This window comes from Protopterus annectens, chromosome 2.part1 (genome assembly GCF_019279795.1).
Source record: "Protopterus annectens isolate FY-2018-M chromosome 2.part1, PAN1.0, whole genome shotgun sequence".
In the NCBI taxonomy this organism is placed as follows: domain Eukaryota; kingdom Metazoa; phylum Chordata; order Ceratodontiformes; family Protopteridae; genus Protopterus; species Protopterus annectens.
Window position 1 is genome coordinate 552,439,384 of NC_056729.1, and position 23,402 is coordinate 552,462,785.

Genomic DNA, 23,402 nt, shown 5'->3' on the forward strand with positions numbered 1-23,402 from the left:
AATTTTCAGTTCAAATGTATAAATATCATATGAGATAGTTATTATAAACTGTTATCATAACATATCAATTATCTATGTTAATGTAAACAAGCTTATTGCATGTTATTTAGCTGCTAGATCTAGCAAGAGCTTTAAATATGCCATTTTTTTTACAATTTTGAGCACTCTAGTTGGCAATTCAAGAAGCTGGAAAGTCATGACTACCATCTAGATGTCTATTTAAGATGGATATTGATGCTTATATGACTATTGATTTCATATCTAGGTGTGATTATGAATGTTGTGTTGTATTGTTTTCAACTATATATCTGTTGAAAGATATGTGTTAGTTTTTCTCCACAGAATTTAAATGCTGCTGTGGATGGTTTGGGTTGGTTAACAGCTGGTCTTCCCCTCTTGACTGCATTGAGTGTTCTCATTGCTTCGGATGTGCTGTGCAATTTATATGGAATGGAGTTAGTCTATTTATAGATGGTGGGGACTCCCATATATAGATTACTGTTATTTTGAATTATTTTGTTTGACAAATTGAGTGAAGCCTATGTTCTTGCAGTACTGGTGCTAACTGCATTCTTTTTTTCTTGAAGAACTGTAGCTAGTATAGAGGAGCTGTTACAGTTACATTTGTGCTTGTCTGTGGCTAAGCAGACATCATGTATTAAATAGTTAGCTTGGATAAATGAGATGGATAATTAAAAAAATAAATAAATAAATAAAAAAGGAAAAGAGAGAAAACACTGGGGGTAATTCAATAAAGCTTACATAAAGCTAATCTCCATGTAAGCATAGTGACACGGCTCGAACATGGACTTCAGAGTCTGTGCAATCCAGGAAACAAGGCTGGGGGCATGCATGAGCCTCCCAGCACTATTCTGGCATGGATGCGATGGAATAATGCAAATCACCTCATTTACTGGTAAAAAAACATGCAAATGAGGTGAATTTGCGATCCAGCAAGCAGACAGGCATCCATGCAGGAGCCATGTCTGCAGCAGAAATGTATTAGTAACTGCATACATGACTGCGAAAATAAAAATGGGGCCATGACAACTTAAAGTAAAGCATGTATTATGTTCATTAGGCATGCCAATGGCCAAAATTATGGCCATTGGCATGTCAAAGTGGTGCAAACTTGTTAAAATCAAACACTTTTTTTTAGCTGATATGGGCTGTTTAAAAAGAGTGCAGTGGTACGCAAACATGCAATCCTGCAAAAAAATATATTTTATATATATATATATATATATATATATATATATATATTAAAAAGGCAATATAAATGTTAAAATCAATTTTTACATTATACTGGCCAGCATGCAGACTCATAACAATGGCAGGTAACAGTGGTTACTAAGAACATAGGCTCTGGTGTAGAGTTGTAACTAGAGTATAAGCAAGTAGGGGGTCTATATTACATTATCAAATCACTAAATGCTGAATGGCTAAATACACGAAATGGCCGTTAATTGAATCATTTGTTAATTATATATACCAACTCTGAGATCATACTACAGTGGGGAAAGGGCAAATATCCCATTCCCCACTGTACTGTGACCCCACAAAACACACTTCGATGAATGGCCGTTTTGGGTATTTGGCCATTCGGCATTTAGTGATTCAATAACATAATAGGAACCCCAAGTAGGGGTATGTAAATGAGCTAAGTTTAATGAATAGCAAATTTGGAGACCATGTCTGCAGGGAACTAACCATGTAGGAGTTGTAATGTGATGGGGTAGGCAGAAGAAGCAGCTGACATGAAAAGGGGGTGTGTCATGCTTAGTTTAAGCACATTGGAGCTCCGTGGCTTCTGTTTGCACTCAGCTAAGCACAGCTAAGCAAGAGGGTTGGTCTGAGGCTGCTTAGCTGTGCTTAGCTAGTTCAAGAAATGATGAGTGTGCTCGTGTCCAGAGGAAGGCTCTTCCTGCTCAGCAATGTTAAAACTAGCTGCAGCTGTTTGTGTGGTGTGCCGCGGGTCTTAAAATGGGAGGAAATTAGAAAAAAAAAAAGGAAATAGCAGAATAAAGGCAATCAACTAGAAATGACTAATAAGGCCTCTGCCACTCACACACTGGCCCATTCAAAACCCTCAATAATGTAGCTGGCAGGTGGAATGTTTCATAGTCAGCCAGTCACACAGGCAGCATCTGCAGCACATCAGTTTCAAGTATGCAGACACCCTTCGGTCTGTTTTTTCCCACAAACTCTGCACTATTGGAGTACACATTTGGGAATTTTAATGGACAAAATGATATGGGCTGCTGCTGCTTTGATACATCTCTACATGCTGCAGACTGAGGGTGGTGATGAGGATGAGGCTGACAAGCACCCTAGACTGAGGAGGAGAAGAGTATTCAGACCCAGGGTAATCTTTCATGGGCTAAATGAGCTGGAGATAGTACAGCGCTACAGGGTAGACAGGGACATACTTCAGCAACTCCCCAAGCTCTGCCGCCTGCACCTCAGACCAACAGCCAACAGAGGGGAACCCATCCCAGTCAAAACAAAGGTATGTGTAACCTTAAGAATACTAGCTACAGGTACTTTCCAAAGACCTACTGGGGACATCATGGGAGTCTCACAAGCATCTGTATCCAGGGTATTCCAACAGTTCCTGGATGTCATTCTAAGATATGCTAGTGAGCAAATTTATTTCCCCAGTACCCCTGAGGAGAGGACCAGCAATATGCGTCTCTTCCACCGTGTAGCAAATTACCCAGAGGTACTGGGGGCAATAGACTGCACTCATGTCCACATCAAAGCACCACCTGGTGAAAAGGGTAGTCTACATCAACCGCAAGGGCTTTCACTCCATCAACTGCCAGGTAGTGTGCAATGCCCAGGACATTATCATCAATGTATGTGTTGGCAGCCTTGGCAGTTATCATGACTCCCACATCTGTCACGCCTCACAGCTGTACCAGGCATTTGCCAGGGGACGATATCGCATATGGCCATCTCGTGGGGGATGCTGGGTATGCACTGGAACCATGGATGATGACACCCATCAGAAATGCACACACACATACACACACACACACACACACACACACACACACACACACACACACACACACACACACACACACACACACACACACACACACACACACACACACACACACACACACACACACACACACACACGCACACACACACACACACTCAAAAATGCCATAATGAGGCACACGCACAAACTAGAAACATCATAGAGCATGTGTTTGGGCTGTTCAAGTCATGGTTCCACTGCCTTGACATATCCAGAGGATCCCTGCAGTACTCTCCAGCCACATGTGCACACATGTTCATAGTTTCTGCCATGCTACACAATATGATCCTGTGGAAACAGCTGCAGCAGGAACATCATAGGGAAGGGAGACACAGCCCCCACCATTGTCAAGGTCCCCATAGGCACAGGGAGACTCTGAGGAGGAACCCCCTGAGTCTCTCTCTGTAGGCAGATGTAGGCATGCCCAGTACACCCTGGCCCAGGCAAAGAGGCAATGCATAGCACATATACTGACACCCTAGGGACCCAGGGACTGACACCTCTCTCCACCTCGTACACACAGTAAAAAGATGCCACGCACATCGCACTACCTGTACCTTACCATGTATAGGCTGTGTACAGCATTTATCCAACAGAGTCAGCCCTCAAGCACTGTCCTCACAACTGATCAGGCACAATGTAAGTCACTCTTCTTAACAACAACTTAATGCTGTATTACATTCTGCTAGCATATCTATGGTATCACTGCATGTATGCAAGGGAATGGGGTGGTCTACAAAGATAGCTGCAGACAACTGACAGCTATGTGGGACAACAGGAAATATCCACCAAATGCTGGCTTACCCAGAATATGCAGTAGTCCCCTAGGTGACAAACTTCACTGCAGTATGTGTGGGGGACTAACAAACTGCGTTGTCATAGGTCACATGCTGGATGTCAATGTTGGATTCCCATACACACCTCTCAGCCTCTCACAGCAAGTCAGCTGTACAAAGCCAGAAAGAAATGTGTGGCAAAGGCCCACAAATATGTACAAATGATGAAATATGCCACTTACAAACTTACACACTGATATCACAGCAGGTCTTGCAGTTGCCTTAAGTCTCTGAAGGGTAAGAAGACTGAAACTCAAATGTCTGTCATAACTGTGTAACCTTTGGTCTTTAGTGATATGCCAGTATTCTCCAAGACAAGCACAATACTATGCTAAATTAATAGAACCAAAATGTCAAGCAAACATCTGCACAGTCTGTGGAAATGTGTAAAATTAAGAGGCATGCCCCCCTCCCCCCAACACACCCAACACACCCATCTTCCCATAGAAATGCAGGAACATTTATGTTTGTAGGGAAACAGCAGCAGAGCAAACATTCCCCGGTCTGTCCCAATCAACTTGCTAACTTGTAGCATGTCCACAATATGCAGGTGTCAATGAACGCTGTATGTGCAAGGTTGATATTGTCAGGAAGTAGGCAACACTTACCATTGGATTGTGGCTTAGTGGTCTAAGTACAGTACTGTGGTTGACAGGGTCCATGTTTCAAGACTGTCCATGCAAACTATGTTGCATGTCAGCTGCACCTATGGTAGGAGTAGTACACACCATCCAGAAGTCAATATCCATTACTGCAGGAAAGCTGGACAATTCAGGGATGGGGGCACACATCTGGACAGTGTACAGTTTGGAGTAACCTACACAGTTGCCTAGTAGAACAGTAGGCTTCTGAAAGTCATTGTAGTGCCAGGTTATAAATGTCTGCCTCTTTACTGTGTCAGTACTGACAACAAGTCACTGGGCACCAGCCATACCCATGGAATGTCAGGGTGTCACTGAAGGACCACAAGTATGCCTTGTATATCTGTTCTGCTTGTTATAACATTGCATTTGCCTGCCAAACTACTTGGAAAAACAATAAAGGTTGATGTGAAAACATCAATGCAAACAGTGGAGAATACCCATAAGAAAATGCAAACTAATAACAAACCATTCTCCCAATGGTCTATGTTTGGCAGACAAATATTAACACCCTGTCCCCATGTGTGGGCCTGTGTCTGACTGTTATATATGGGCCTGTCCAGATGTCAGTCTGTGATGGTTTGACAACTATGGTCAACATGTAGCCTTATAATAACATTGCAACACAAGCTGTCTGACGACCACAGCAGATGTAAGGGTGAAATGATGGACAACCTGCTAAACAGGTTCTGTTCTTCTGACTTCTACATCTCAAAAACTAAATACAGCCTTCTATGGAAAGGTATCAGTAGTAACACACTGGATGCAGACAAATATGCTGAACAGTATGTCAGTCAGTATACAAGTACCTGCACAACTGCATGAACTCAGCCATACCCAACAGAACTAAAACAAATGTGGTGGACATCCTCTGTCAAAAGACTTTACAACAAAAGGAAGCAACTGTTGGCCAACAGTAAAAAGGCACAAACTATACCAATTGGCCAATTGGAAAAACCCCCTCCTTAGTCTCAACAAGTAAAGTAGATCACTAATGAAATCCTCCAAAGCCAATTATGAATCGAATCTAGCCTCTGAAACAAAGGCTATCCACAAAGCCTTTTTCAGTTATGTTAGAAACCTCCATGGCTAAGCCCAGGTCTCTTATAAATCACTTCTTAATGGTGCCACTTACACTGATCCTGTCAACTTAGCCAACCTGCTAACAGATAGGTTCAGTGCAAACATCACCCCCTGTCCCCCTAAAGGCACATTCCACATCCACGATACTTGCCCCGCACCTCACATCTCTGTAGATCAAGTGTTAAAGTCCCTATCCAAGCCAAACAACACAGCTGCCATGGGAACTGATAGTATCCCAGGCTATATTCTGCAACATCTCCAGCAAGAACTAGCCTCGTCATTGAGCACCTCACTTAACTATAGCCAAAGTACAGGCTTCATTTCAGAAGAGTGGAGAACTGCCATCGTCATCTGTTTGCACAAAGGTGGCACCACTACTGGCCCTGGAAACTATTGCCCCATTAGCTTGACAAGTCTGATCTGTAAGGTCATGGAGTGTATTATTATGCACCTCATAAACAAGGACATAGGCAATCTCCAAGCACTTGACCCCACCCAGGTCAGATTTGTCAAGAGTAGATCTTTCTTGTTGAACCTGGTTGACGAGACTGTCAGCAAGGCACTGGATGAGGGAAAGTCAGGTCAAACAGCTTAGCTTGACTTGGCCAAAGCCTTTGACACAATCCCCCATTTGGGCATCATTGAAAAGCTGACAGAACTTGGTGTAAATCCCTATGTCATCATGTCAGTGACCAACTGGCTCACTGATAGGACCCACAAGGTCAAAATAGATCCCACTACCTCCGATAGCAGACCTGTCACTACTGGTGTCCACCAGGGATCTTTACTGGGATCCCTATTGTTTGCTATCTAATTCTCAGAGGTCCAGGAAAAGACAAAAGCCCTGCGGCTGACCAAGTGTGTGGATGACTGTAATTGGGTGCTGTCATTGACTCCCCAAATAATGTTAACATAGTTCAAGAAGGTCTCACAGCAACAAATGACTGGTGCCAAACTCATGGCCTTAAGTTATATGCAAAACAGTGTATCATACCATTCATCAAAAACACAGCCCCTACTGATTTCCACATTAGTGGCAAATCCCTAAGCACACAACCTGTGCTCAGACACCTGGGTACACAAGTCATCAACATCACATTTGACCATCATATAGCAGCAGTGCTCAGGAAAGGCTTTTACTTGGTTCATGTCATAAGTAAAGGGAGTGCATTGAGAAAAAAGGAGGTTATTACCTCTCTATACTCCTCACCCCTCATCAGGCCAATAATTGAGTACAACCCCCCATTTGGTATGTACCTCTCCAAACACCTGCACCAACTGAAAAGGCCAAAGAAATACCTCACAAAGGGAATCCATGACCTCCAGCACCTGTCCTATGTGGACAGGCTCAAATCAGCATCACTGTACTCTGTATCAAATAGATTGATCAGAGGTGACCTGTGTCTTGCCTACAAGGCAATACATATCAAACAAAGTATGTTGCTGATCCTTTTTAAGCACAACCTTGATGAGTGGATGGGCAACCAAACATTTGTTCCAGGGGTGCCACCTGTGTCCCTCATTGACAGGGAAGACAGCTGCTGATTGTGGTTTCTTTTCTGAGGATATACTCTGGGCTAGGCTTGTAAAGGCCCCAGAGCCATTAGCCTAGTAATCTCCTTTGATCCTATGAACAGGTACACTCAGAAGTGTGAAGTCCATAACCCTGTGTGTGATGTTATGACGTCTACCCCACTCACACCAGAAATACAAATACATAGCAGCAGCAACTGTGGACAAAGCCTTTGATTGCACTACAGAAGGACAAAGAAACACATATAAGGGGAAAGGGAACCACTGGCCTGACAAATGAAGAATGTGCACACCAGAACAAATTGTGTAGTAACATAGGTTCCCTGCACTGTATGCAGTAAGTAAACATCACCCACAACTACACAACACACATCCACATATATGGGTGTCCTCATCAAATGCAAACCCAAACAAAGAACACCTCAGAGCCAAACACACATGAGAACTCCACAAACCTCCAAACCACATACCAGGCATAGTCCACACAGCAGTGTCAGGCAACCACTAAGGCCCAACCATAAACCCAACATATTACTCATAGGAGACTCCATTGTGAATCACACAGATGTGCCTCTCACCAGGATGCATAAGGAGACAGTAACGGTTACTTGTTTGTCAGGTGCCATCATCTGCCATATCACACATGCACTGAAGTCTCTCCAAAACAGGTACTGTTATGAGTCTATCCCAGTCCATGATGGTGTGAATGACTTCAGACATACCTCCCTGTACTGTAGGAAAACAGACATGATTGAGCAGGCTGAATATGTGTCCCATGCAGGTATGTCTATAGCTTAAGCAGTATTCTACCATCACCCAGAATGATGCCTCAATACAGACAGAAAATAATTAACATTAACAAGTGGCTGACTTTCTGGTGTCGTCCCAGAGGGATCCAGTGCCTGACAGCCTGGGAACATATGATTGACAGACCACACTGCTTTGCTAGAGATGGCCTGCATCTGTCTCACTTGGGCTTTAGGCTTCTGGCAACGGCCCTTGCCTTCCCCATAGTGGCTGTTTTAGGGAAAGTCATGAGGTCAATACTACCAACATGAAATGTCATCAAAATGCAAATTAGAGATCATGCTACTAAACACTAGAAGTCTAAACATGAAAATGCACTAATTGCAAGCATTCTTAACCCTGGAAGATGTTGACATTTGTGCTCTCACAGAAACCTGGCCCACAGCTGTGAAGAGCAACCCATCCTTACCTGGTCACTCATCTGGCCACACAGCCAGACACCAAAATGTGGCCAGCAAAGTCAAAGGAGGTGGAGTATAAATATAATATGAAACAGACACACACCTCCAGGCTGGTCAAACAGTCTGACACACACAAGACACTCCAGCAAAAAGTTAACCATTGACAAGACCCCTATTCAAATTATAGGTAGCTACAAGTCAACATATTTCACTCAGGATGCCCACCTATCTAGCCCTCTACAAATCTATCAAGATTCAATCCTTTACCCTGATCCTGGTTAACTTTAATTACCCAACCATCGATTGGAAATACAAACCATGTCACAATGGAAATGCACAGAGATTCCCCCATCTTATAGATGCTAAATCATTTGGACAGCTAATTGATACCCCCACAAGATGTCATACATATGTTGGACTTGGAAGTAACCAACATGAGTAATCACTGCAGCACCCCTATGGTATCATCCTCCCTGGGCAGATCTGACAAAAAAGCTGTAATGTTCAATATCACCATCTCTCCTGACCACCCTCTAGCTATGGTAAAATGGAAATGTGAGGCACTGTATATCAAGTATTCTGATGAAATCTGCTTAGGGCAGATGAAAGCGCTCAATCTGGTGGATTTAATGGTGTAATAAAGATTGACGGTTTGTTTGTACGGAGTCCGTATTTGTTCTTGGTTGCAGTTTCGTCTATTTTATACTAAAATGGAAATGTCTCCCAAGCTGATCACAACCACCTGAGGGATGGTATAACAGCTGCACAGTCCCCTCCCCCACTGGAGGATCAGGCACCAATGTCCAGAAGTACACCAGAGTACTATACCAACATATATATATATATATATATATATATATATATATATATATATATATATATATATATATAGATGCACAGAATCAGGAATACCTGACAGGACGTCATCCTCTGCAAGGAAGAGTAAATCTGTCTGGAAACATCTGTAATAAATAAACTATATAACAAAAGGATAACATTGCTGTCCAGGACCAAGAAGGAGCAGGTGCACAATTGGAAGTAATCTCTCCTTAGCCTGAACAAATAACAGCACTAGTGAAATCCTCTAAAGGCAACTCTGAGTCCAAATTGCCCGCATCTAAGACAGACAATCATAAGGCCTTCTTCACATGTGTCTGCAGTTTCAAAGAAAGCTCCCAGATCTGTTCAGAACTGATGGTCAAGGACACCACATACACAAAAGCAGTAGATATAGCCAATATACTGGCTGACAAATTCAGGGGAAATGTCTCCCCTCTGCCCCCCATCAGTAAAGCAGGACATCCCCAGTACCTGCCCACCCACCTCTTATCACTAAGGAACAGGGCATCACTGCCCTCTGAAAGGCAAAAAGACAGCCTCTATGGGACCTGAATATATCCCAGGCTGCATCCTACATGAACTCAGGCATGAACTGGCAGCATCATTAGTCAACCTAGTCACTCAAAGCCTGAGTACTGGCTTTGCCCCAGTTAAGTGGAGGACAGCCACTGTCATCCCTTTACACAAAGGTGGGTATCTCATCCAGGGACAAAGAGGTCATAAGATCCATGTATTCTACCCTTATAAGGCCAATTATTGTGTACAACCCCCCCCCCTTCAGCATATTCCTCAAAAAGCACATGTAGCAGCTGGAGAGACCACAGAGGTTCCTCACCAGGAGAATCCAGCCCAGCAAACACATCCTCCTACACAGATAGGCTAATAGCACTGTCCCTCTACTCAGGTCCATACAGACTCCTCAGAAGTGACCTCTGTTGGCCATACAAAGCAATCCAGACCCTGTCTTGATGGGACTGCTGCACATCTGCAAGTCAAGTCCCACTTGAGCAACTTGTAGGCGCACCATCAACCTGGTCTGTGATATCAATAGGACTTGATGTGACAGATATGTGTCCCACAGACTCTCCCATCTGTGGAATACACTCCCTGTCTGCATCAATTGAATACCTCAATACCCCTTGTGAAGTGCACCCTGGCTAACTGGGTGGGAAACAGAAAATACAGTCCTGTGATTCTACCTTTGTCTCTGCTGGACACGGGCTCTGAATGCTGACATGTCTTAACATGGTCTACACTCTCATCTGCTAGGGTCATAAGTGCTTCAGGGCCAATAGCCTAGTAACCTCCTATGAACCTATGAACCTATAAACAAATGTCTCTCAGTGGTTCACCACATTACTCTATACTGCTCTGCCACTGACATACCAGGAAATCACAGTGCTATATAGAATATAACACACATATTATGGAAATCTTTGTTCAGTACAATGCACTCTGCACCCACACCAGGATATGACTTTTTAGTTGAGAAGGATGCTACACAATCAGGAGATCACCGGCCAGTATATAATTGAGGTGCTGGACTGTTTACACAGCTTCATCAGCCAATCAGCTGTAGCCACACCTCTCAACTGGCCAGATTTGGCAAGAATGTCTATACCTTACCTCATAATTTTGGTCTGCTCATCATAAATCTTGTATGCCTCTGGTAAATCACCATGATGATCTGAGGATTTATGTCAGTAAGTAATGACATACATTTCAGTGTCAAACATAATTTATGTCAGACAATGTCTGCTAAAATCAAATCCTGTTATTCTAGAAACGTTTTAAGTGTATAAGAGCAATATTTAAAATATCTCCCTATGTTTGGGCCATTGTCCCCCCATTTTGGCCAGCTATCCCCAGAGTTCTTGCACTAACAGGTTGACAGATATGGCTGTAGCACACAAAAACCTAGACCAGAGTATAGCTATCTCTGGAATGGACTCCCACTATTACTATAGAAGGTCATACTGGGCATGCTCCTACACTTACAGAATTACAACCCATGTCTAAGCCCACATTGGACTATACAACTGTATTGTGCATATATGTCTTTGCATACAGACAGCTATGCACACTTTAACTGTCCCTACCCACACCCATCACACAGGATTACTACCAGCTATCTCTAGGTGCCCCATATGTGCTATATCTGTATCTGTTGAGTGTAATATACATACATATATATGGGTAGCATATACATATATTTCAAGCATACACACATATAGTCATATGGGGAAGAGGGATGGAGAGAGAGAGAGAAGGAGACACAGACAGAGAGAGAGTCATAGGCAGAACACCCTGAAAGGCATAGAGTGATGCTCTGTCACAGACAATTGCACAGCATTTCTAACCAGTGGCATGTGCCAGCATGAAGGTGAGCTCCATTGTGTAATAGTAGTGAGGTAGGTATTGTAATCTCACAACACCCACTGTGTGTGTGTGTGTGTGTGTGTGTGTGTGTGTGTGTGTGTGTGTGTGTGTGTGTGAGTGTGTGCATGTGTGTGTGTTTGTAGGTTAAAGTATTTTGAGGCCTTTCCCACCTAGTGCACTTCCCACTGCCCAACTTTAGAAGTCCTGCTGATGGCATTCACCTTAGAAGTACCTTTGGACATCCTTCAGCCCTAAAAACTTTGTGGTGCATGTGATAACTATGTAACACTATAGTACAAATAACTAGATAAGCAGGGGTTCTAATTTCAATCTTGGCAAATGTGGGCTTGTAGTGTGTGTATGTTTGTAGGTTAAAGTATTTGGAGGCCTTTCCTACCCACTACACTTCCCATTGCCCTACTTTAGAAGTCCTGCTGATGTCATTAACCTTAAAAGTACCTTTGGACAGCCTTCATCCCTATAAGCTCTGTGGAGCATGTGATAACTACATAACACTATAGTACAAATAACTAGATAGACAGAGGTTCTAATCTCAGTTCTGGTAAATGTGTGTGTGTGTGTGTGTGTGTGTGTGTGTGTGTGTGTGTGTGTGTGTGTGTGTGTGTGTGTGTGTGTGTGTGTGTGTGTGTGTGTGTGTGTGTGTGTGTGTGTGTGTGTGTGTGTGTGTGTGTGTTTGTTTATAGGTTAAAGTATTTTGAGGCCTTCCCCACTCAGTACACTTCACATTGGCCTACTTTACAATGGCTGCTGATGTCATTCACCTTAGACGTACCTTTGGAAAGCCTTCAGCTCTATAAGCTCCATAGAGCATGTGATAACTGCTTAACACTATAGTACAAATAACTAGATAGGTAGGTGTTCAAAAGTCAGTCCTGGCAAATGTGAGTGTTTGTAGGTTAAAGTATTTTGAGGCCTTTCTCACCCAGTACACTTCCCATTGCCCTACTTTACAAAGGCTGATGATGTCATTCACCTCAGAAGTACCTTTGGACACTCTCAAACCCTCTAAGCTCTGTGGCGCATGCAATAACTGTGTAACACAGTCGTACAAATAACTACATAGGTAGGGGTTCTAATCTTAATACTGGCAGCTGTGATACTGTCTGTGTGTGTGGGTGAGAACCATATCCTCTGTGTGCATTGGTTATACCATTTTGAGACCTGTTCTACCCAGTACACTTCTCATTGCCCTGCTTTACAAGAGCTGCTGATGTCATTCACCTTAGAAGTACCTTTGGATGCTTATCAACCCTATAAGCTTTGTGGCATGTGTGATAGGCAGCCTGAATCTCAATACAGTCAGCTATAGTACTGGGTGTGTTTGTGTGAAGCATATCCGCTGTGGCTGTTGTGTGCGTTATACTATTTTAAGGCCTGTTCATCCCCTCCTCATGGCATTACTTTAAACAGCTTGTTAATGGTATCTGCCCTAAATGCACCATGTTAAACTCTACAGACCATACAGTCATCTGTACAGATGTATGCAGAATATCCAGATGTTTGCAACATATATGTGGTCTGTGTCCCCTAACAATGGTCATTTATCACAAATCATTAACAAATATGAGGCACTTGCCATAGTGATACATGTCGGCAACAGACTTCATACCTATCTGAAACATCATGCTGATGCAAAGTCTGTTACTCCATTATTTGTCCAGGTTTGTAAGAGCAATATATGAGACCAGTCGCTATTTTGGGTGATTTATAATGCCATCCATGAAGGCATTATCAAGATTAATTGTTATAAGAGGTAGTAAGTTATGTCCCAGGCATATAATCTCTGTGGTGCATGTAAGGTGTACTTAGCACTATAGTACATACAAGTGGATAGGTAGGGGTTCTAATCTGACTATTGCCAACTGTGTGAGTGTATGCGTTTCTGTATGCATACCCCCTGTGGCTGTCATTCCTGTGTATATGTGATGGTTATACCATTTTGTGTATCTCTTCCACCCTGTTAACTCCCTCATTGCCAACCTAGTCGCAGTCCCTACAGATGTCATCCACCTTACAAGCTCAGTTACACATTTTCTAACAAAAAGACACTGTGGTGCATGCAATAGTCATATCAGTGTATATTGTACATAACTAGATAGGTAGGCCATCTAATATGAAAAGTGTTAACTCTGGGTGCATGTGTGTTTCAATGCATATCCCCATGCAGCAGTGTGTGTGTGTGTTTCAGATGGCTCTACCATGTTAAGGGCCTGTGAACCCACCACTGGCACTCCTAACAGCCCCTGCAACTGTTACCCACTTGAATAGCAGTAGCAGACACTGCAACACTACAGTAGCTCTGTGGTGTTTGTGTTATGTATCTAGCACTATCATTTGTAAAACTAGGCAGCTAGACATTCTGCTATCAGCAATGGTAGGTCATGAGTGTGTGTGTGTGTGTGTGTGTGTGTGTGTGTGTGTGTGTGTGTGTGTGTGTGTGTGTGTGTGTGTGTGTGTGTGTGTGTGTGTGTGTGTGTGTGTGTGTGTGTCTGTATGTATGTATGTATGTATGTACATCCCCTTGCAGCAGTCTACTTGTGTCACAGCCGCCAGCATACTTCTCAACCACTCACAGAAAGACATCTGGTTAGAGCCATATGGGAAACTGGGGCAAACACCAGACATTAAGTACAACCTTCACATCTTGCTGTGACACACATGGAAAGTAGATACCAGAACAGGTTGTTCATTTGAATGCACTTTCCAAAGGGTATGTGTTGTTACATGACAATATCCATCATTAATGTGCAATGTCAGTCTGTCATGGTTTTCCAAAACATTGGCCAGAAAACCACAATTTTATGACAGATGGAAAGAAATTATGTGCTAAACATCAGGACACTCCTCAGACATATACAGAGGTCACAGGTATGGCCACCATCTGTACCCATACCTCTCAACCTCTTAGAGCAAGAAATATTTACAAAGCCATAAATAATGGGGGTCAAAGGCCCCAAAATAAGGACAGTATTTTATTTATTTTATTTTATTTTATTTTGCATTTATTAATTGGGAAATTCCAACTGGACCAGGTCCATTTTCAGTGGAGGCCTGGGGAGAAAAGCTCCAGCATCTGGTTATACAAAAACAGTACAGCAAGTATAATACACAAACAAGATGTAGTAAACAGGTTACAAAATATATGGTGAACAAACACTCCAAATAAATCGATAATATAGAAAATGAGTACAATGATAATGTGTTATACATTGGTAAGAGAAGAAAATATATCAAGTAAATTCTACAGTTAAAAGTTCAACTTTTCAAATGAACAAGCATAAAGGTGATCAGCGATCAAGCAGGTGATCAGAAAGCAATTTGGGGAGTTAATTAACAGTGTGGGTAAGGTTGCTCTTGCAAACTTAGAGAGTTGATAGAATAACAGGTTTTGCATTAGCAGAAATATTCTAAAGGGTATGAAGTCTGAAACCCAAATGTCTGTCATTATTTGTTGACATCAACCCTCAATGATTTGCCAAGAATTTGCCAGGAAAACACAAGTTTATGAGAAAATGGGCCAAAAATATGAGGCAAAAATCTGGACATTCTGTGAAAATCTGTACAGTTGAGAGGTATGTCTGTACCACACTGCAGGTTGCAGTCCATGTTTGGCAAAGTGTGACCTGTGACAACAAATGAAACAGTAAAGAGGTCCCAAGAGTGTAGGACAACAAATGTCATACAGTTCTGTACTGATTGCATAGAGCAGTTATTGCACATCAGAAGCACCTTAATGTTATAACAAATACTGTAAGCTAAGGTAATGTCACACAAAGAAGGTGTCATAGTACCAAATCAGAAGAAGTCCTGTGTGTTGCACTTGCCTTGGACATGGTATGTCCTGCCATCTGTCACACACTCCACATTTGATAATGTCACACACACATTGTGTGTCACCTATGTGTGTGCAATATGTAGACATATGAAGGCCCTGTGACTACCTGGTGCCCTCAATAATCCACATGTATATAGGCACAGATACTAATTGGCACCACCCACATATGTAGGTACAGCCTACGGCTGTGTGAAGTGTAAGTATTTTTCAGTCTCTCATTGAGCCACATACTGCTATTTACACACTGTAATGAGCCATATAGTGGGTATAGAATGCTGTCAAAGTCCTAGCCTCAAGCTGAATGCAGACAACAGTGTCAGCATGCCATACAGCAAGGACATGTCCCCAGTATTTCCCACATCAGCACCAACCCCGTAAACACACAGACTGTAGTGACAGAACTGGGTACCCTGGATGGCAACATAGTTGCATTCAGGCAACAAGTATTGGCAATCATCAGTAATTGCTTGTATGTGGTTCACCACATATGTAAAGGGACCACATCCAGCCAAAAGGTGGACATTACCTCTGAATAGTCCTCAGTCACTACAACAATACATTAGCAGCAGGGCTTGTCTGCTATGTACCTATGTAGACATCTGCAGCATCTGTACAGACTATGTTAACACCTGCAAAGGTCAACCAGGGCCCTCATCACCTGTTCCATACAGACAGCCTCTAATCTGTACTGTCCCACTGGTTACTGGTCATGCTGTCCACAGGTGTCTGTGGCATACCAAGATGGCAATGTTGTGCTCAGGCCTTCAACAGTTGCCCCCAAGTACAAGACTATGACTCTGTTCACATTACCAGCATGAGATGTCTGACTTACATATGAGATAGCAGACACACATGCTGGAGAGTCAGGTTTGGCTACCAGAGGCTGTCCTATGTCAGAAATACACTTCCCAAACATATCAAAAACAGTACCATGCATACCCTCATCAACTGTATCAAGGTTGAGTGTATGGGAAGGAAATATATCTGTCCCTGGGGTTCAATCAGTGTCCAGCAATGTCAAAGGCAACAGGTGCTGATAGGTGAATCTGTTGTGGATAAAGTAATGGCTAGGCTAGTGAGGGACCTACTGCCAGTACTCTACTAACCTCCTCTGTATGTATGAATCAGTGGTACTACAGAACACCCAGGTGATCTGTATGAAGGTTAGCTAGCTCTGTCAAGTGGTATGTATGCAAGGTCACACTGTCTGCCCCCATTGTTCCTCACACACTGTTGCACGCACACACCTGTTAAACATGTACATATACAGCCGTACCTTGGCTATGAAAACGTCACTGTGTTTCCACTTCGCCATACTCATCTTTGGTAATGTCAGCAGCCCCACAGCCTGCAGACACACAGACATTTGGAACACAAACAGAATATGGTATGTGAGACAACAGTCAGTCAGCAGCACTAACAGCAATAATGCAGCATGGCAAAAAAGGCACATACACTTCGATGTGTACCTATAACAACTGCCAGCAGACAGCAACTTACACAGCGTTACATTACTACACTGTACTATATTCACCCTGTGCATCAGACCCATATTAGCATGTCCCTGCATTGATGGTATGAATAACAGGGATGTGGCACATGTATCATCACATGCACATAGTGTGGCGTGGGTTTTCTAGAGTCCTATGCTGGGCCATACAGTTGACATCATGTGTGCGTGTGTATATGTGTGTGTGTGTGTGTGTGTGTGTGTGTGTGTGTGTGTGTGTGTGTGTGTGTGTGTGTGTGTGTGTGTGTGTGTGTGTGTGTGTGTGTGTGTGTGTGTGTGTGTGTGTGTGTCTGTGGAGGGGTGGTGTTCAGCTGGGCCATACAGAGGAGCTGTGTGTGTCTGGTGGTGACCTGCCTGTGATAGTGATGTGTGAGTGTGTGTATGCAGTCAATCCATGTGGTTTCCCTACACAAGGGTATGTTGGACAGCCGTGGACCATACATGGCAGGATCTAAAGTTCACCATCTCCAGCCATGGACACTGGAACTGGTTCTGCCAGGAGTCTCACTAACACCACCAGGCCCAAGGCCAGATGCAGTACTACTCCCTGATGGTGACTGCTGTCTGCTGGATCTGTGACCCTGACGAGACCAGTCAGGACCACATGCCCATGGCCTGCTCTGTTGTGATGTGGACAGCACCATCCCTTTGGTAGTGTTGGTGGCACTGCCACTATGGGAGTGTGAATGTGCACAGCTATGTGGGATCTAAGCTGATCTTGTTGCTGACCTACATCCATGTGTCTGACACCCTACTCCTACCACATGCTCAAGCACAGACATTGCATGGTTGAGCACTGCCAATGTCTCACCACACCATCTATCCATGACATCAGCAAAATGATGTATGGCATCACCAAGGCTGTTGTCACGCATTGCAGGAAGTGTTGCATTCATGACCCGAGCATCTGTCTGGTGTAGCATTCAGAATGTGCTTGTGCCTCCATGATGGACCAAAACATGTGTCTGGTGACACCTGCTGTGACACCTGTGACAGGAGCTTGATGGGCAGCAGTCCTCCTTTGAGCACCCCTATCAATCTGCTTGTGTGGGACTTCACCAGCTCTCTGGCTATGGCTAGTGTCTACATTCACACTTGCCATAGTCACCACACTAGCCTGTTCCATGCCACTACCCTCTGACTGCCCATTATCTGTGGCTGCTGGGGACTGGGTATGTGTGGGCATACTGACTGTGTGCGGGGACATTGTGGGTGAAAGTGGGATATCAACCAATGACACATATTCAGCCCCCAACAACCCCACCTGTGCCTCACTATGACCAGCATTATCATCAGAGTCAGCTAAGACACTGACATCAGGTTGTGAGGGGGCCCCAACCACCATGTTCATCTGTGAGGGGAAGACAACATATGTAAATTAATACCTACGCTATATATATAATGTTTGCTGATCCACACACACACACACACACACACACACACACACACACACACACACACACACACACACACACACATACAAGTGAGGTGGCACAAAGCCATTATACAGACCACACAATTTCTGAATGATGACATGCACAACACACAATCAGACCACAACAGACACACTCTGGGCAGGCCCTCAACAACATGCAGTGCAGCTATGTCCATTTAATGTTGCTACTACTATACACCTCTGAGATAAGTTAGGAGTGGTAGTATGTGATGGACCTTCACCTAACACACAGCGCACCTGTGTACTCAATATTAATGTACTCCTGTATAGCACAGTGACAACAGCTACACAAACGTATGTGCCAATATGTTACAGCACCTGTGAACAGGCTCCTGTGATGACCACTGTGATGCATCGCAGTTAACCCCACCACAAGTGAACATGCACATATTGCAATATGGCTAAGCGTAACAGTTGTGTGCATGGAAAACTGACTGCCCTTAACATGCCTAGGGTACTGGTGAGCCACAACAAGACATTTCCACACTCACCAGTTTCAGACAGCTGTTCTCAGCCAGACCAGAGGGACCTATGTAGTTGTGAGGGAGAGGTATTGTCAGCACACTGACATGTGGCATTGGTACAGGATAATATCTGCATTTCTGAACATGTACAGTACAAGCTGTGATACTAACCAATTTGCTGTCATCAACAATAGCTGTGCACTTGTGTGTATTACAAAACCCCACCCACAAATGCAGTTTGACCTGACATATGCATCCAGGTATGCCAAGGATGCCACTATGAATGATACAGTATTGAAGTGATGCCCACTGGGGCTTACCTAAATGCTCCTTGCCTGCTGATTCTGTGCCACCCACTTCCACGACAAATGCTTTGATTGTTGCCCGGGATGTGGTGGCTGCCCCAAGGTTGGCAAGGAACTCCTCTATGGCTGTCAGTGGAGCTTGTGTAGCAGGCCTCCCCCCCCCACCTGTGCCTGCATGGTCCCTGGCCACAGCTGCAGCCCTTTGCTGGGCATTGTGGATGAGGTTGGTGGCATGATGTCTGACCGGTACATACTAATATTATTTACCGTCCCTACCAGTTCCACCCACAGGGCAGTCCATTGCTGCAGTTGTTGTTGGCTCCTCCCCAACATGACCCTGTGATGGAGTCGTAGTGCATCCACTTTTGCTGCAGTCTCGACTTCGGAAAATGCTGGATGGCATTGTCTGTACATTCCACCTGAAAGACATGGACAGGGAAACACATCACAGGACATCATACATTGGCCACCATTATGTACAGATCCTGCACATCCACATTTGCTAGCACTATCCACCACTAAGACCCACATCATACCCCTGCCATCTATCAGCACAGTATGTATGTGGGTAGTGTCACCATACTGGCATTACAGCAAGCATTGCACTCCTGATCCTGATGTTTCATGTTACCCTGCAATGAGGACCATTAATGTGCATAATCCTGCATTCATCATTCACATCAGATGGCACATTCAGCAGCTGGGGACATCACACAAGTTCCCGACCAGGGCATGCCAGGTCATCAGACATTTACCGTACACCTATAGGCCATAAGGCCAACCCTCTACTCAGTGTCATACATACCCCTCAGGAGTTACCTCTCTCTGGCATGCCAGGCAATCACAGACTCCACATTGCTGGGAATGCTGCACGAGTGCAAGTCATGCTCCACTCTGTTAACACACACACACACACACACACACACACACACACACACACACACACACACACACACACACACACACACACATACAAACAACCTCCACCTGGTGAGTGACCTGGACTGGGCTTTAATTTCAGAGCTTGTAATGCCATTGCTTCTTTCCAATACAAATGTAATATTTTCTTTATTAAAGTTAAAAACAATAGCATTTGCCCTTGCTTATGTGGAGTACATAGACCTCAGAGCTTCATACTGACTATTTTAAGAAGAAACCAGGAAAGAGTCAGGGCAGGCAGGTGGGGTGGGAGGGTGGTTGAGGATAGATAACCAAGTAAAATCTAGCCAGTTATAAATCTGCTATTGCACTGTTATACAGAATGCATAATATGATACAAAAAATGAGTATAAGAAATATACAAGCACCATATCATGCATACACTGAACAGTTAAATAGGAGACTTGTTGACAATCAAGCTACTGAGGTACTACTATCAAAGAATCCCCACTGAGACAGTAAATCACCCTCATAATCTGTCTGCCTAAACTGTTTCCAATAAATAAAAATCTTACATGCATATACAAAGTATGGAGCAGTCCAGACTTTGGGGAGGATATGCAATCAAATGGAACCTGGAACAGTAGGAAAGAGTGGTAGTCCCATTCAGAAAAGGTGAGAAAACGTAGCACTATCACTGAAAAATGACCATTTCTGCACTGCTACAGTGTTTGCAAACATAAAAAACTAAGTATGCATTAAAAACTAGTGCACAGAATGGAGATTTGAAAAAGTGCCAGTGTGAAAGGGGCTGTAGCATGTTACTACTGCACCAGAGTGGGGCAAGAAATGTGGTTACAAGTACTTGCATTCACAACTGTACAATAGAACTAGAGGGAAAAGGAGTATTAGCAAGGTGAAAATGATCAGATATTCACTTCAGTACTTGGTGAATATCTATAAAAGACACTGGCATTATATGCAGCATGAACAACATTCACTTAATTTATAAATGGCTGTAATTCAAATGTGGGTGGGGGGGGGCAGTAGGAAGCTTTCTTTCAAATGAGAATATTCTTAGAATAGAAAAGTCAGAAGGCCATACACTCTCCCTGCAAATGACTCATAGGTAGAGTAGGTGGTTACTTCATTCCAGATACTAATACTTTAATAGTTGAAGCTTTTTGTGCTCCAAAATCTAATTGCCTTACGTTATCATTAGCAACAGCCATACTGGAATCCAGTATAGTATCAGCTGAGTCGTTTTAACTAGTCTAGTAGGTGAATCTAACACTAAACCAGGGTAACCATCCTAACAGACCTAAAGAGTTAAAACTCTATTGGCTAGCTCAATTACAGATAAGTAACATTCTACATGAGAAAGAGATCTCTTGGTCTCCAAGAGTGAATCAAATTTTTGTTTTTGCTCAGTATGATTGCAGAGCATCTATATTACGCCATTGAAAACTCAAACTGTCGACAGCGTAATAATCTACATGAAAATGTCGAAACCCCCAAACATCAAACACACACACAAAAAAAAAAACACCCAAACACAACACAAATTGCTCTATGCAGGGGGACAGGACCCCTGCACCCCCAACACCCCCGCTACGTAAATATACCAACTCCGAGATCACACTACATTGCAGTAAATGGAACTCTCCCCTTACGGCGATTTCCATTTACACGCGCGATGGCTTTCTCTTTTGACATTTTGGTGCCAACAATATCAGCTTCGATATTGTCGGCCTTCGACAGGATGAAGTAGACCCATTGCAGACTATCCATTAGTTAAGTAAACATTCAATAGACAATGGCAGATAAAATGCAGAATACATTAGGAAAATTTAATGGACTACTGTCAGAGCATACAGCGGGAGTTGATACTGGGTCTACATTTATTTAACTTATACGTTTCAGATACTACAATACCGTCAAACATCTTTAACTGTCTTTACACTGATGGTGAAAAATTGGGAAGCATGTTACAATACTGGAGAACCAAGAAATAACAATCTAAAAATAAATACTGACAAAATAAATTACCTTTGGTCCACCTCTTATGCATTTCTTTCATAAAAATGAAAATGGAAAAATGAATAAGGTAAATCAATGTAAAGAATTAGTATACGGTTTAATAATACTGTTAGTTTTAGTCATCATGTTGATAATATTATAAAATACTGTACCATAGTCATTGTCTAATTTCAAAATGTATAAAATCAAGAAAGTCTGAAATTATGAAGACAATCAAATAGGGTATAGTAATATTGTGTTAATCCTTTTTAGTAAATCCCAGAAATCCAGACTGGACGTTTTACAAAGGAAGTCCACTATAATGATTACTAAAATAGAAAAATGTCACATGAAGAAAAGGCTTTCTATGCTGAGGCTGTTCTCTGTGATATACAGACAGGGGTGGGGGACTTGAGTTAGTGCTTAAAGCTATACAAATTCTCTTTTTATGGGAATTATTAGGGTTTAGGAAAAGAGAAAACTATGAGCAAGTTATATTGTTGACAATATTTAGAAAAAATAGGAACAATGCACTGGCTTCATGAAATAGTGTTAGGGGCTGGGATGCTTTACCATGAAAAATAAGGAATAGTAAAACATTGGCATACTTAAAAAAAAGGTTTTGGAAGACTTCAGTTGGACAATTTCTTACAAAGTTTAAACAGGGAAAAGCAGTTCATTGCCTGTCATAGCTCTCAACTGACTAGATTTTTGCAGAATTTCCAGATTTTATATTTTGGTCTGTTCCTCATAAAAAGTGTGTTTTTCTGGGAAATGTGTGAGGATTGAAATCATTAAATAATGACAGACATTTAAGTTTCAGATTTTATATCCTTCAGAAAAATGCATGATAAAACAAAGCCTTTTATTCTAACAACTTTCCAAGTTTATGAGCAATATTTAAAATTTGTCCCTATTTTGGGGCTTTTGTTCCCCCCATTATTTTTAGCTTTGTCCAGATTTGTTAAGAGTTTGAGAAATATGCATGAAGATCATATTCTTGAATTAGAATCTGCAAAATGTAGGTAATGTAAGGGATTGTTTTTGCTGTTTTGAATGGGACAACATTTTTGACAATGTAAGGTTTAAAGGAAAGCTTAGTCGAAGACCCATTTGATTTTTCCATGAATACATCTGACTTCATAATGGTTAACTTCAGTGGAAAGACGATTCTGGATAGACAAACGTACCCCTGTTGTGTATAAGATGAAGAATATGTAATTATTGTTTTCTGACTTCAGTTTATTTAGAAATCCCTGTTGAATTTAATAAGACATAACCCAGGCAAGATGGATGACTGGAGTATACTCCCTTCATCTTGAAAATAGTGCTATAGAGTGACCT